This window comes from Erpetoichthys calabaricus, chromosome 3 (genome assembly GCF_900747795.2).
Source record: "Erpetoichthys calabaricus chromosome 3, fErpCal1.3, whole genome shotgun sequence".
Taxonomy (NCBI): Eukaryota; Metazoa; Chordata; class Cladistia; order Polypteriformes; family Polypteridae; genus Erpetoichthys; species Erpetoichthys calabaricus.
In genome coordinates this window covers 35572493-35586537 of record NC_041396.2, presented here as the reverse complement: position 1 = coordinate 35586537, position 14045 = coordinate 35572493, and positions in this window count along the sequence as shown.

Genomic DNA, 14045 nt, shown 5'->3' with positions numbered 1-14045 from the left:
TACGGTTGACTCAATTATACTATTGTTTGTCATTTTTTTGAGGAGAACACTGCATTCTGATAATTGTGGCATTTAAGATGGAGCCTGATCGAGTCAATAATGATATTGTTTCCTGTGAAATAATAAAAAGCCTTGAAAAAAAAACAAGCTTGATTGATTGAAGTGCGCCATTATCTGCTCTGTCGACTGCACCATCGACTGACTGAATATACAGTAGTTATGTGATAATACGTTTATAATAACGCTGGTCTTAAAAGCCAATAAAGATAGTGCAATTTCATTGGGGTGGCCATACTGCTCTTGGCAGAAACATTTAATAGAATTGGCATTACAAACGTGTGCATTAGCTGAACTGAACTGCTGTTTTCATTCTGACTACATGTGACATACAAAGCACGGAACAAAAGAAAGCTTGATTGAGTTAATTGTACTGTTTCATTTGTGAAAATATAAGTGACTAGTCATGCCCCGCGGATCCACCCGAGAAGAAGTGAAACAGGATAGCATGGCTCCCCACTCCTGATGTCACATTTCCCCCACCCCTCGGCCTGCAGCCTCTGTTTAGGATTAGTGCAAATATATCGCCCCTGCAAGCGAACTGTGATTCTTACCGTGATGAGGAAAGTCAGAAAATCAACCGGAATGATCAAGCAAATTCTAGAAATTAAACCTGATCTAAATATGTTAATTAGTCTCTTGTTCTCTTGTAAGATACACCCGAGGTTGGCGTATGAGTGAGGAGGGCCCGCCTCCCTCTCCCGTCGGCCTGCCCCCCCTCCCGTCGGCCCATTGTGTCTCTCTCGGATTCTCGCAAAAAAATAGATACCGCAAGCGAACTACGATACATAGCGCAATGAGAGAAATCGCAAAATCAACTGGAATGTTCAAGCAACTTACAGAAATAAACTCAACTTAAATCAGTTAAGTAATTCTCTTATTCGCTAGCTAAGCGGATGTAAGGTACACGCCCTGTGGCTGGCCACGCCCCCTCCCCTCAGCCCACTGCGTCTCTCTCAGATTCGCACAAATAAATCGGTATGGCAAGGGAACTATGACACTTAACGCAAAGAGAGGCATCACAAAATCAACTGGAATGTTCAAGCAAATTATAGAAAAACACCCGATCTAAATCCGTGAAGTAGTTCTCTCGTGAAAAGCGGATGGACGGATGGACATTGAATTATATAAAGAGAGAGAGACAGAGAGAGAGGTTGGGAACAGGCGCTGATAAATGTCGCTATATAAAACAAAGCTTGATTCATTGTTTTCTTTACTACAGGCCTCTGCACACTAAACGAAAGCTGGAGTGAGTGAATCACTTGACTGCCAAGTGCCCACCATTAGTTAATAATAATAATAATAATAATACATTTTATTTATTCATAGGTGTCTTTCTAAACACTCAAGGACACCGAATGATAGATAAAACACACATCATAAGCAAAACTAAAAATACAAAAATTAAAATCAGACAGAGCAATTGTAGTCAAAGAGAAAAATCAGTCTTCAACAAATGAGTTCTAAGTTTAGATTTGAAAAGTGAGAATGAATCGATGTTTCTAAGCTCAGGTGGTAATGTATATATATATATATATATATATATATATATATATATATATATATATAGTGGAAGTTAAGCCCCGACACAGACTGGCAGACCACACAAGTGCAACAGCATCCCCCTTTTATTTGCTTCTTCTTGCCCTTACGCAACACACAGTGCACAAATCAGCCAACAATTGCTCAGTCCCTTCTTTCGTTCTCTTCTCCTTCTCTCTTCTTCTCTCATCTCTGCCACCTCCACTCCTCTTCTCTCAAGCTTTTTTATCCTCCTCCCAATTCAGGTACCTCAAATAGAGTGAGATGGTGTCCTTTATACTGCACCCAGACGAGCTCCAGGTGTGCTCTAACTAGCGGCTGTGGCGGACATGCTGCATGAGAACCCAGAAAGACTCCAGGTGTCCCCAGATCTTCTTCTGGCAGCATTTTCAAGTGTGGTGAAGTGCTGCCATCCAGGGCTCTGCAATTGTCCAGGTGCCCCCTGGTGGTGGCCATGGGTCCCAGCAGTGTTACGCTTCCAAGCTCTAATCCTGTGGCCACCGATATAAACCAGAGGGGCTGCCCTTTCGTGTATTGTCTCTCTTCTGATCCTTCTATCCACAAGGCAAAAGCCCCAGCCATCTGCCACAATATAGATAGATAGATAGATAGATAGATAGATAGATAGATAGATAGATAGATAGATAGATAGATAGATAGATAGATAGATAGATAGATAGATAGATAGATAGATACTTTATTAATCCCAAGGGAAAATTCACACCAAGGGGAAATTCACACAAAAAAAAATAATAATGAAATAAAATTTCTGACATTTTTCACCAGCGCAGACAGTTCGTTGATCTTATTTGAGATTGAGTTCACATTTCCCAGAATCACAGAAGGCACCGAGGGCTTAAAACGGCACTTTCTCGCAAGCCGCTTCATTTTCTGCTGCCACGATTCCGCCTTCTTACCTCGTTGGGTAAATAGGGAACCACACCGGCAATGGCATTTGTTCTCAGCGCTCTGTGATACCTGTCAAATAATACAAAGAGTACACAATACGTGTTTTGCCGTAATTGGGGGTAATCAGGTGTACGCACCTTTGCTTCCCCTTACATTGTGCCACAGTGGCTGGTTTGCTTACTTAATGGCGTGAAGATCGGAGTATTACATTCATTGGTCTGAATCCCAATCTGATTAGTTTGGATGATAACCTACCAGGTAAAGGGAAGCAAAGGTGTGTACATCTGACGAGCCTTAATTAGGGTGAAACACGTGTGGTGTGCTCTTTGTATTATTTGGCAGGTACTGTATCACATATCTACGATCTGCTTCTCACAACTGAGGGGACATAGTGGATGTTTGCCAACTGACAGACCAGCCACAAGCAATATACCTGGTAGGTAACCATTCAAAATAATCAAATTACGATTCAGAACTAACAATATATACATTTATATACATAGATATACGTATATATTTAGTAAGTGCCCAAGAGGATGGATGGGCATCTTAGCCAGCGTAGAGGGTGACTTCTTGCCCAGTTGGGATACAATAATGGAAGAATGGCCTGGTTACCTACATTACCCAGTTGAGACTCCTTATAATTTCCATCCTGGCTAGGATACTGGAATGACCAAGGGACCTAGTAGAGCTGGAAGGCATGAACAGTTCAGGTCAGGTTGGGGAGCATGCACTTATACAGCGTGTTGTCACACCCACCACATGATGAAACAGCTTGGGATTCTGGTTGGCAGCCCCCCAGGCCGACACGTGGTCCAGTCACACCACCCGGAAATGACCCTCTATCTTCTGCTGCCAAGTGTTACGTGGGCCTCCCCTTGGCCTGGTCCAGCTGCTTGGGTCCTCAACAATCAGGATCCTGTGAGCCGGATCACCCCCAAGGGTGTGTTGGTTGTTATATTAGACTTGAGTAAATTAAAATACTTATATTTGAACCTGGAGTTCTGTTGGGTTTTGTATATGTGGGGTTTGGGGGCTCAGTAGTGCCCCCATCCTTCCATCCATCCATTTTCCAACCCGCTGAATCTGAACACAGGGTCACGGGGGTCTGCTGGAGCCAATCCCAGCCAACACAGGGCACAAGGCAGGAACCAATCCCGGGCAGGGTGCCAACCCACCGCAGGTAGTGCCCCCAACTACTCACAATATACATATGTAAATATTACACATGTGTGTCTGAGATATGCTCACCAGAAGTAAGTACTACCTCTCTAAGACACAAGGGGGTGCTATGGCTGACGATATGGCTGATGATGTCATCTCCAAGACACAAGAGGGTGCTATGGCTGATGATGTCATCTCCTTTTTCTCCCACAGCCCTGATGATCTGCCCTTTGGAGGGACATTGACTCCGCCCCCTCTGGTCCCTCCACTAGAAAGCTGAGACGCTCCATGCATAAAGCGGAGCAGCCCCCTGAATATCGATGTGCCTAAGTCAATGCTAAATGGTCTTGTTTTATTTTTAGTTCTCACTGTTTTGGTTTGCCTTTATTTAATTATCATAATGGATGGGCAGCATGGCTGTATAGGTATCCTTACCAAAACAGGTAGTGTCCCCTCCTTTTCTAGCCAGCAGGCTGTCATGAATGGCCAGCACAGATGGAGGGCCACCCTCACAGTGGCGGTTCAGGTTCCCTTTGCCAAAACCGAAAAACTGAGGGAGGGACATTGATAGACTGACTCTCAGGGTCAGGTGGTTCTCCATCTCACTGGATGCCAGCATCTCTCTCAGTGAGCCCTCCATATGGATACCCACAGGGCAGCATGGGAGTTCTGATGGGCTGTTCTTGTTGAGTGTCACCAGGGGTGGCTGTGTGGCAAAGTAGTTAAGGCCACTGAGGCTGTGGGTTCACTGTGTGACCCTGAGCAAGTCACTTCACCCGCCAATTGGAAAAAGAAAAGAAATTTAAGCAATTGTATCTCAAATGTTGTAAGTCGCTTTGGATAAAGGTGTCACCCAAATAAAGGCAAGGAAGATGCCAGACTGGTTTAAAAAGGAGCCCTGCACCTCATCCTGGAGAGCTGGCATCGGGAGAGGAGAACGACAAAGTGTGCCTGCAAAGAAAGAAAGACTTGTGGTCGTGCTGGTTTGCATATAAGCTTGTTACAAGGCATTTCTTTAAATAAAAATAAGTATTTTTCAACCAGGGGCAGAGCCGGATTTAGACTTGATAAGGCCCTAAGCTATTTGAGACATAGGGCCCTTTATAAGTCCAGATATTCTATGTAAGTGCCAAATATGATTTTCCGATACCTAGAGGTTTAAACTGAAATACAATTAAGAAGTATATCCATCCATCCAGTTACCAACCCGCTGAATCCGAACACAGGGTCACGGGGGTCTGCTGGAGCCAATCCCAGCCAACACAGGGCACAAGGCAGGAACCAATCCTGGGCAGGGTGCCAACCCACCACAAAGAAGTATATAGATAGTAAAATAATAAATGCTTAACTTAAAATAATTTTTATTCATAATAAACTTAAAAATGCAAACTCTGGTAAAAAGAAACAAAAGTTCTTTTAAAAGGCACAATGTACAAAGGTTTATTATCTAATATCTTGAAACATGGTTTAAGGATTAAGGAATTATATTAAACTAAAATATTTTCTTTCTTGCCTTTGCCAGAGCAAAGTCACTGATGACATCATCAAATGATAAACTGCGTAGTTTGTCACTTTCTATGCACATGAGACTGAGGGAACATAATTTATCTTGTGTCATTGTTGTTCTAAATTCATTTTTTATTCTCTTCAGCTGAGAAAAAGATCTGTCTCCAGATTTGCAACCATCATACATAGAAACAATCTCAAAATTGCTTCTACATTAGGGAATACTGTTTGGACACGATCGTTAAATATCACCCTATACAGATCCTGATGTGTCAGACTATCATGTTCCGCTGAACCATGGGCTTGACTATATCTAACATATTGGTGAAAATGCTTGACTTCTCCTACAAGATTCATGTCCACATCTTCAGGATATGTTTGGCATAAAGCACTAACTCCTTCACGAATCTCTTCTTCTGTAGCTTCTAATTTTGTTAGAAATGAAAAATTTTTTGCAGCATCATTGTATAGTGAGGCCCTCTGTGCCAGACTTGACTCTAATGCATCCATCACAGGTATAAATGTTTTAATTCTGAACTTGTCTCTTGGCCCAAGGTTCTCTAAAGCATCATCTTCATCATTATTGATATGCCTTCTTTTATAACTGCTTTTCTTGTAATCAACATCAGGCAATTTTTCCTTTGCTTTTTCTTCAAAATGATCGAACATATCCCTGGAACCTTTAACAAAATCCGAAAGTGAAGCATACAATTTCCTACATACATCTGACTAATTTGGGGGTCTTGCAGGACGTGCGGCATTGGGACAAATAATGCTATAGTTTATCTAAGTATATATGACAATTGCTCACTCGGACAATTTGTTTTGGGGGCCCCCAAGAAGGCGGGGGCCCTAAGCTATAGCTTGTGTAGCTTATACGTAAATCCTGCACTGACCAGGGGTCTTGTGTAGTGTGCAGTTGTGTCTGGAATTTGGGGGTCCCGAGGTGCTCTCCACTGTCTGTGCATTCCCATGTCTCGACTGTGCCCTCGTAAAAGTAATCGTGCGGTCCTCATCTTGTCAGGAGCCTCGCAGGCTTCCCAGCACATTAAAATGCGAGTGCGGCGGATCGCAGATGCGTTCCATTCCGCCAAGTGCCGAGAGGCGCAACCTCCGAGCCTGAACTCCCGGCTGCGGTTCACGCCAGCGGTCCACTGTCTGGAAAATCCCGTCATGTCCTGCGAAGGCATCATTCACAGACGAGCTGTAATTCTTTTCTAATCCGTGGTTGGAAATGAGGATTAGATGACAGAAGTCTACTTAAGAAATGTTAATCATTTCCCCAAAGCCGTGTTCGTGGGCAGGGGCGCGGCGCTGCGGGCTCGGGGTGGTGGGCTCGGCACTGGTGTGCCGCCCGCTCACTCTTCACACCTCGCTCTGTCACCGGCGTGTGTTTGTTTATTCAGGCTGCTGTTCTTTAATGCGCAACAAACGGCGTTGCAGCCGACAGAACAAGGGAATTAAGGCTGGTGGAGTTCCAATATTAATAATTAAAAAAAAAAAAAATGAAATCATCTGTCTGTTAACACAAAATACAAATCAGTACTGATTAATAACTGTGTACGGCCTAAAGTGTTGTTTTCCCAAGGCGCGTGTAAATAAGAGACAAAATTTATAAATTTTTCATCTTTTCTGAAATTTATATTTCAGATGTGAAAACAATGAACGGTCTGAAGTCTTTACTTCCCAGACTTCAGAATCACTTTGGTTTATTTCAGTGGATAGGAGATTAGAGCTTAATCACTCCCTGTGTGACCAAATATACATTTACAAAGAAATAATTTATTCTAAGAGACGTGGCGGTTAAAACAAAATATTCTGGTAAATCTCCAGGCCTCAAAAAGTCCCTCCGCCTCCACATAACTGTTCTTGCAAAGTTCCTGGGAATGGGACGGAGTGAGTGCCAGCCAGTTTTTAAATACCTGGACCAGCTCATCTGCCCAGTGGAAGAAGGTACCCCCACCCTTTAAAAATGAAGGGGCCAAAGTGGGTCAGCAGAGCAATGCCATACAGGAACCATGTGTGGTTCCCAAAAGAAGCTTCCAGAATAAACCTTTAATTTAGATCTGCGACAGGTTCTCTAAATCGCAATTAATAGATGAGAGCAGATTTGTGAAACACCAATGGCTTCCTGAATTTAAATGGACTCTCGGTGCCTAAAGTAGCACAGACTAAGTTCTGGTTTTCTTTTTCTGTTAGTATCCTGTGTGAAGGCTGGGGGACGCCACAGGCCCTTAAACCCCAAGCATGAACACACAGCTACAGTCCCAGGTTCAGATCAAAGGGGCTTTTATTACACAAGTGCCTTGTACAATGAATAAATACTATGTCTCTCCCCCTGTCTCCTCCGCACTGCTACTCCTTCAGTCGAGTGTCGTCTGTCTCCAGAGGTCTAGCTATAGGGTTTACAGCGCCCGGGGACAACTGAAGATTTCGTGCCCCCTCCTGTTTGCCAAAATGCAACTGGGCAGGGAAAGACATTTTTTAAAAAGTATTTAAAATAATAGTATTTTAAGAAAAAAAATTCATATTTTTATTTTAAATAGTTTTAAATTTTTAAATATTTTAATTTTCTAAAGCACTTTTATGTGTATATTTTCAAGGTTTCGCTAAATTTATAAGGATAGAACAAAGTAAAATAATTAAGACAACAATGGTAGTTCGAAAATATAATTATTCTAAAATATTATTCAAATATAACATTGCAAAAACTTAAACATTACATTGGATATAATAATATAATAACCTGAAAATGAAGTTAGCATAAATTAAAAAATAATTTGATGTATAATGCTTTAAATGTAATTATTAACTTCAAAGAAAAATTTTCCTAGCCTTTGCTGCTGCAAATTTATGGATTAGTTCATCAAAATCTATGGTGTCGGTAACCTCCCGCTCCACACTCAGCAAAGCCAAGGCTGACAATCTTTCCTGTGCCGTGGATGATCTCAGGTAGGACAAGATAAGTTTTAATTTACTGAAAGATCTTTCACAACTGGCGATGGAGGTTCCAACAGTCAGTAAAATCTGAAGACCAACTCTCAGATTTGGAAATACGTCTTCCCCATACTGTACAATAAAGCGAAGCAGGTCCTCTGGTGTCGAAGGCTTAACATCAGCTCTTGTCTTGAGTAGCATTCGGTATCCATTATTTCTATCAAACACATAAACACAAATCACTTGGCAAACAGAAATGGCTTTTGCAACAACTTAGACAATGATACACTAATGCCTCATGTCAGTCGTGCGACCTGTTTAATAACGTCAAAAATGTTTCTGGGTGAGAGTTAAGCATGTTAGAGTAGTGGAGGGGATAAATTATTGTCTGTTGGGTATGTTTTTTATTAACTTTTTTAGTGCATTTAAGAATGGAAAACATTTCATTCTAAAATTTCGTAACATCAATTTGGCACCCCCTGGATGCTGCGCCCAGGGACAGATGTCCTTAGCTATGCCACTGCCTGTCTCCACTCCCAGCTCCGACTCGCCTGGACAAAGCAGAGCGGTTCTTTTTATGTAAGACAGGGCTTCTGGGTCATACAGAATCCCCAAATTATAGGGAGTGCAGCTCCCTGCAGTCACCCCAGCATGACTGCACTACTGGACTACAATTCCCAGCATTCCCTGTGAGTGTCTGAATGGGTACTGATAGCCAGGGTTGCTGCCATCTTTTGTACGGGGGGAGAAATTAGGCTGGAATTACTGCTCTCCCCTGTCCTTCCACATACCTCCGTAATGTAATACTGTCATGAACTAGGAGTCTCAAAGCACCTCAAAACACTGCGCACTTGGGAAGGGGGGGGGGGGGGGGGGGTATATACCACCAAACCCCAGCTGGACTTAAGGCAAACATGAAATCTTTATAAAATAACAAGATTTACATTTCACACAAAAAATACTCTCCAATACTGTGAAGCTCCAAAGAGCACAAAAGGCACAAAGGAGTTGCTTGAAACAATAAAGCAATCCAAAGCAAATAGTCAGAGTGCAGAATCCAAATCCAAAGTGAAAAATAGAGCATGAAGTCAAAGAATTCAGTAAATCACACAAAGCACAAGGCAGAGCAAAAAACACAAGAACTCACCATCGCCAGAGCACATTAACAATGAGACACCAGGAACTGTGGGAGACCTTCTGGGTTTATGTATGGGCAGAGGGTAAGTGATTGGCAGGTGGCCCCGCCTCCTGAGGAACCACCCACAATATACATGGAACATTACCAAAGCATTGAAATATAAACATAATCAATAGCAAATAAACATAACTAAAATTAAAAAAAATAATAATAACAACAATAACAACAACAATAATAATAATAATAATAATAATAATAATTCTTTACATTTATAAAATGCTTTTTTCACTACTTAAAGTGCTTTTACATAGTGAGGCAACACCCTGCACTAATGTGCAACATTCTCCTGCATAATATGATGGCAGCCATTTTGGCTCCATTATGCTCATCACACATTAACTGCTAGGTAGTGAAGTCGGGGGAGAGATAGCCAATTAAAGACAGTGGATAATTAGGGGTCCAAAATGACTAGACCATGGTGGGCAACTTAGACTGGACATCAGGATACATCTTACTCTTTATGAGGGATGCCCAGAGATCTTTAGTGAGCACTCAGAGTCAGGTCCTCAGTTTTATGTCTCACCCGAAGGATGGCGCCATTTTTACACATATAGACGACAGGGTAGGCGCCCCCTGCTGGCCTCACAAACACCTCTTCCAGAAGAATCCCAAGCTTTCTCCTGGTTGGTCTCCCCTCCAAGTACTGATCAGGCCCAAACGTGCTTAGAACAGAAGTTAAAAATGAACAAAGATGACGTCAAACATGAATTTGAACCCCAGCTAAAAGAAGAACCCTGGCAGAAATGTAACAACTAAGAAGTGTTTCTGGGGGTCATTACTGCCAGCTCCCATTAGGGACTTTAATGTTTCCTGCTGACCTTCCTTCCTTCACTCCAGCCTGAAGCTATAGGACGACAGTACAGACTTCAGTTTAAAACAGCTCATTTTTTAATATACTATGGGGCATTGCCCCCTACTCGCTTCGCTCTCCAACCCCCCCTGCCTGCGCTATGCACCTGCAACTTCACGTCTCTGCCACTCACATATGTGGATTTCACTTTCACCAAATAACAAATCTTTAAATTCTCTCGGATACGCCTCTTCATTGGGAAGAAACACTACTTTTCTCTGATGGCAACACAAATTAGACGATCTACAAGTCTCTGACTTAAAGTTTAAATCTGAATAATATTTTCAATCTCTTTTCACTGTTCCGTTATTTCACTGAGTAATAATTTTCGTTTGTTTGTGCTAATGCGATCTTTACTATCATTTGTTTGAGACTTTCGAATTTTCATACTTTCATTATCTCTAAACTGCTCTGCATGTGTATCACGCCAACATTTTTAAATTCTTTACGACGTTCTACTTTGTCATCTACTCTTTGTCTTTTATTTCCGGCCTCGGGTGCGGTTAAAGTGAAAGTGTCTCTCTTCAAAAGATCATGTCTCATCTCTCTCTTCCCAATATTTTATTATTATAATAGAGATTTATTGTATTCAGTCTTTTCATTCTTATATTGTACTCTGAGCTCATGTCTGTGTATTTTATGCTTTAAGGTTTTGTTATGTTTTGCTGTGGTATGCATCTGAATTTCTCCTTGGGAAATGATAAAGAATCTCCAACGTAATCCACAGGTAATCCAGTCTAAGAGTCTTCTCGTAAAGACTTTTTACTTGACCTCATTTAGCCTACTGTGGTCCAGTAGTTCTCTTCTGCATGTCCTTTCCACCGTGTCCTCGTCCCCCAATCCACCTAAAGCCGACGTTTTTGAGAACGGATTGCCAGCATCTGTGTTTTTGTGGCTTTAAATACCATTTTAGATAAATGGCACCAGTTTTTTAAGATAATTTCTGCAAGCCTGGCAGAGCTGCTGACAGCCCCAGTCATTAAAATCATAGAGTATTGTGCGTGTGCGTGTCTGCCTTGCTTTACATGTAAAGCTAATGAACAGCACGTCAGGCAATAACAAGGCTCTGGTTTTACAAACAGCCTTCTCTGAAAAAAAATCAATTCACTTTATGGCTTAAATGAATTCAGGAAGCCTGAGCTCTCTCTTTGAGTCAAAAGGCCTGTCTGACAGCGAGCCGTCCATCGCCTGGCAAAGAGCTGCTCATGGGTGGAGGCCCAGAACACAGTGGGCATGAGAGGTCTGCTCACTGAGGAACCGATTAGGACTACGGTGCTAGTCCTGGATAGGGCCTCCTTTAGCCCTCAGTTCTTCATGGCATGGACTCCGCCATGATGTTGGAAACATTCCTGTGAGGCTGTGGCCCATGCTCACACATTCATGCTACGAATCCCCCACTCTATCACATCCCAAAGGTGTTCTACTGGATTCAGATCTGGTGAATGGGAAGGCCACTGAAGAACACTGAAGTCACTGTCATGTACATGAAACCAGTTTGCTACGTGACATGGTGCATTATCATGCTGGAAGTGACCATTAGAATAGTAGCATGTGGCCATGGTGGGACACACATGATCAGCAACAGCACTCAAATAGGCCGTGGCATTCAAGAGACGACTGGTTGGTATTAACAGGTTCAAATTGTACCATTATGACACTCCCCACACACCACCTGCAGCATGGACTGCTGACAAAAAGCAGGTTTGATCCATGGATTTGTGCTGTTGGAGCCCAATTCTGATCCCACTATCTGCGTGTCTCAGCAGTAATCGAGATTCATCAGACCAGACTTCTGAGATGCTCTTCTGCTCACCACATTTGTACCGAGTGGTTATCTGAGTCACAGTCTGGTCTGTCTTCTCTGAACCCTCTCATCAACAAGACATTTCATGCTCACTATTTTATTTATTTATTTATTTGCATCATTCTGTGTGTGAAAATCCCAGGAAATCAGCAGTGACAGAGATACTCAATCCAACACGTCCTGCACCAATGATCATGCTACACTCAAAATCTCTCAGATCACATATTTTCCCCATTCTAGTGTTTGATTTGAACATTGACTGAGGCTCCTGTCCTGTCTTTGCAGGGTTTAATGCATTGCACTGCTGCTACGTGATTCGTAGGTGATTGAAAGGTGCTACGTGCAACATGTCCGGAAGAAAAAAAACAAGCAAACCTTTTCTGGAATAGCTTGTGTACTTGCATAATAAAAAATCATCAATTTGTGTTAAATAAATTGATCTCAATCCCTTACAGTCACTAGTGGTGTTCCCCAGGGATCAGTGCTTGTGCCCTTACTGTTTTTAAGTGGCATTTGTAAGAAATTTGGAATTAATTTTCATTGTTATGCAGATGATACTCAGCTCTATATAGCTACCATGTCCTTCCTCCTTCCTTCCTCAATGATTGACTACTTGAAGTAAAATCCTGCCTTTCTTCTAATTTCCTCCAACTAAATAGCCATAGACAGAGGGTTAGGCTTAGGGTTAGGGTTAGGGTTCTCCAAGTTCTCTAAGTCTGCTTCATCAAAATCTAATAGTTTTTAACTTAACATTGATGCTGCCTCAGTCTCTCCCTCCCCTCAGGTTAAGAATTTGGGGGTTATCTTTGATAGTACTCTGTCTTTTGAATCCCATATCGATAATGTTACTCGCTAATCTTTTTTTCATCTCCATAGCAATGCACGCCTGCGACCCTCCCTCACACTAAATGGCACCACTATCCGTACTCATGCGTTGGTCACTTCCTGCATTGATTATTGTAATTCTTTTTTCTTTGGTCTCCCGCATAAGCCTCTACATAAACTCCAGCTTGTTCAGAATTTACTGCCCATGTTCTTGCTCTGACCTCTTCCATGTAACACATTACTCCATCTCTTAAGCAGCTTCATTGGCTTCTTGTAAAATTTCGCATTGACTTTAAAATTCTTTTACTTAATTTCAAAGCACTTAATTATCTTGCTGTATTATATCCCCCAACTGCACTCTTAGGTCCTCCACATCTGGTCTCCTCATGACCCCTCATGCACACCTCATTGCCGTGGGTTCCAGGGAATTTAATCATAGAGCTGCTCATCTCTGGTGAAGAGTCACATATTTCGATTAGCTTACACTACATGACCCTAGGCTGTCCTATTAATTGCTTTGTTTATTTTCAGTTCCATAGATATATGTATATGTTGTGACAAGAAATGCCAAAAGACACGATAAAGGTTTGGGGCAGCCTCCTGTATATTGTATCCTGGCTGCTAAAATTGAAATAATTGAACAGAGATATTCACAAGACTGAGTCCAAACCAGAACTGATCACAGACAATAAAGATGGCGGCTTTAAAGACCCAGTCAGGAAGTGACATCATCTCTGGGGCCGGAAACGAAAGTGATGTTGTCGAGACCTGGAAGTGACGTTATTTCTGGGGCCGGACCCGGAAGTGATGTCATCGAGGGTGCAGGAACCTGGTGGGATTTCCCGGGAACGGTCTGTAAGTAACTGACAAAGACAGTCAGTACACTCTGCCACCCCCCTGTCGGTGGTGGTATTACAATTACTCAGGCCCTTTAGCTGCCTCCTACTCACACATGTGTGACAATGTATATGTATATGTATATGTATATGTATATGTATATGTATATGTATATGTATAGGGTGGTAGAGATCTAATTATGCAATTTTCATTACGTTATGCTGTATAACTTATTAAGTTTATTACATAGAGAATTCACAGTACCTGCCCTGCACATAGCGATTTCACTTAAAATGTTGTTGCCAATAGATGGCAGCACCTGCCCTGCATTCCAAAATGGCGGGGAGATGGTTGTTAGTCAAACAGTTGCATAATTAGATCTGGACCACCTTGTGTATATGTGTATGTTTACATGC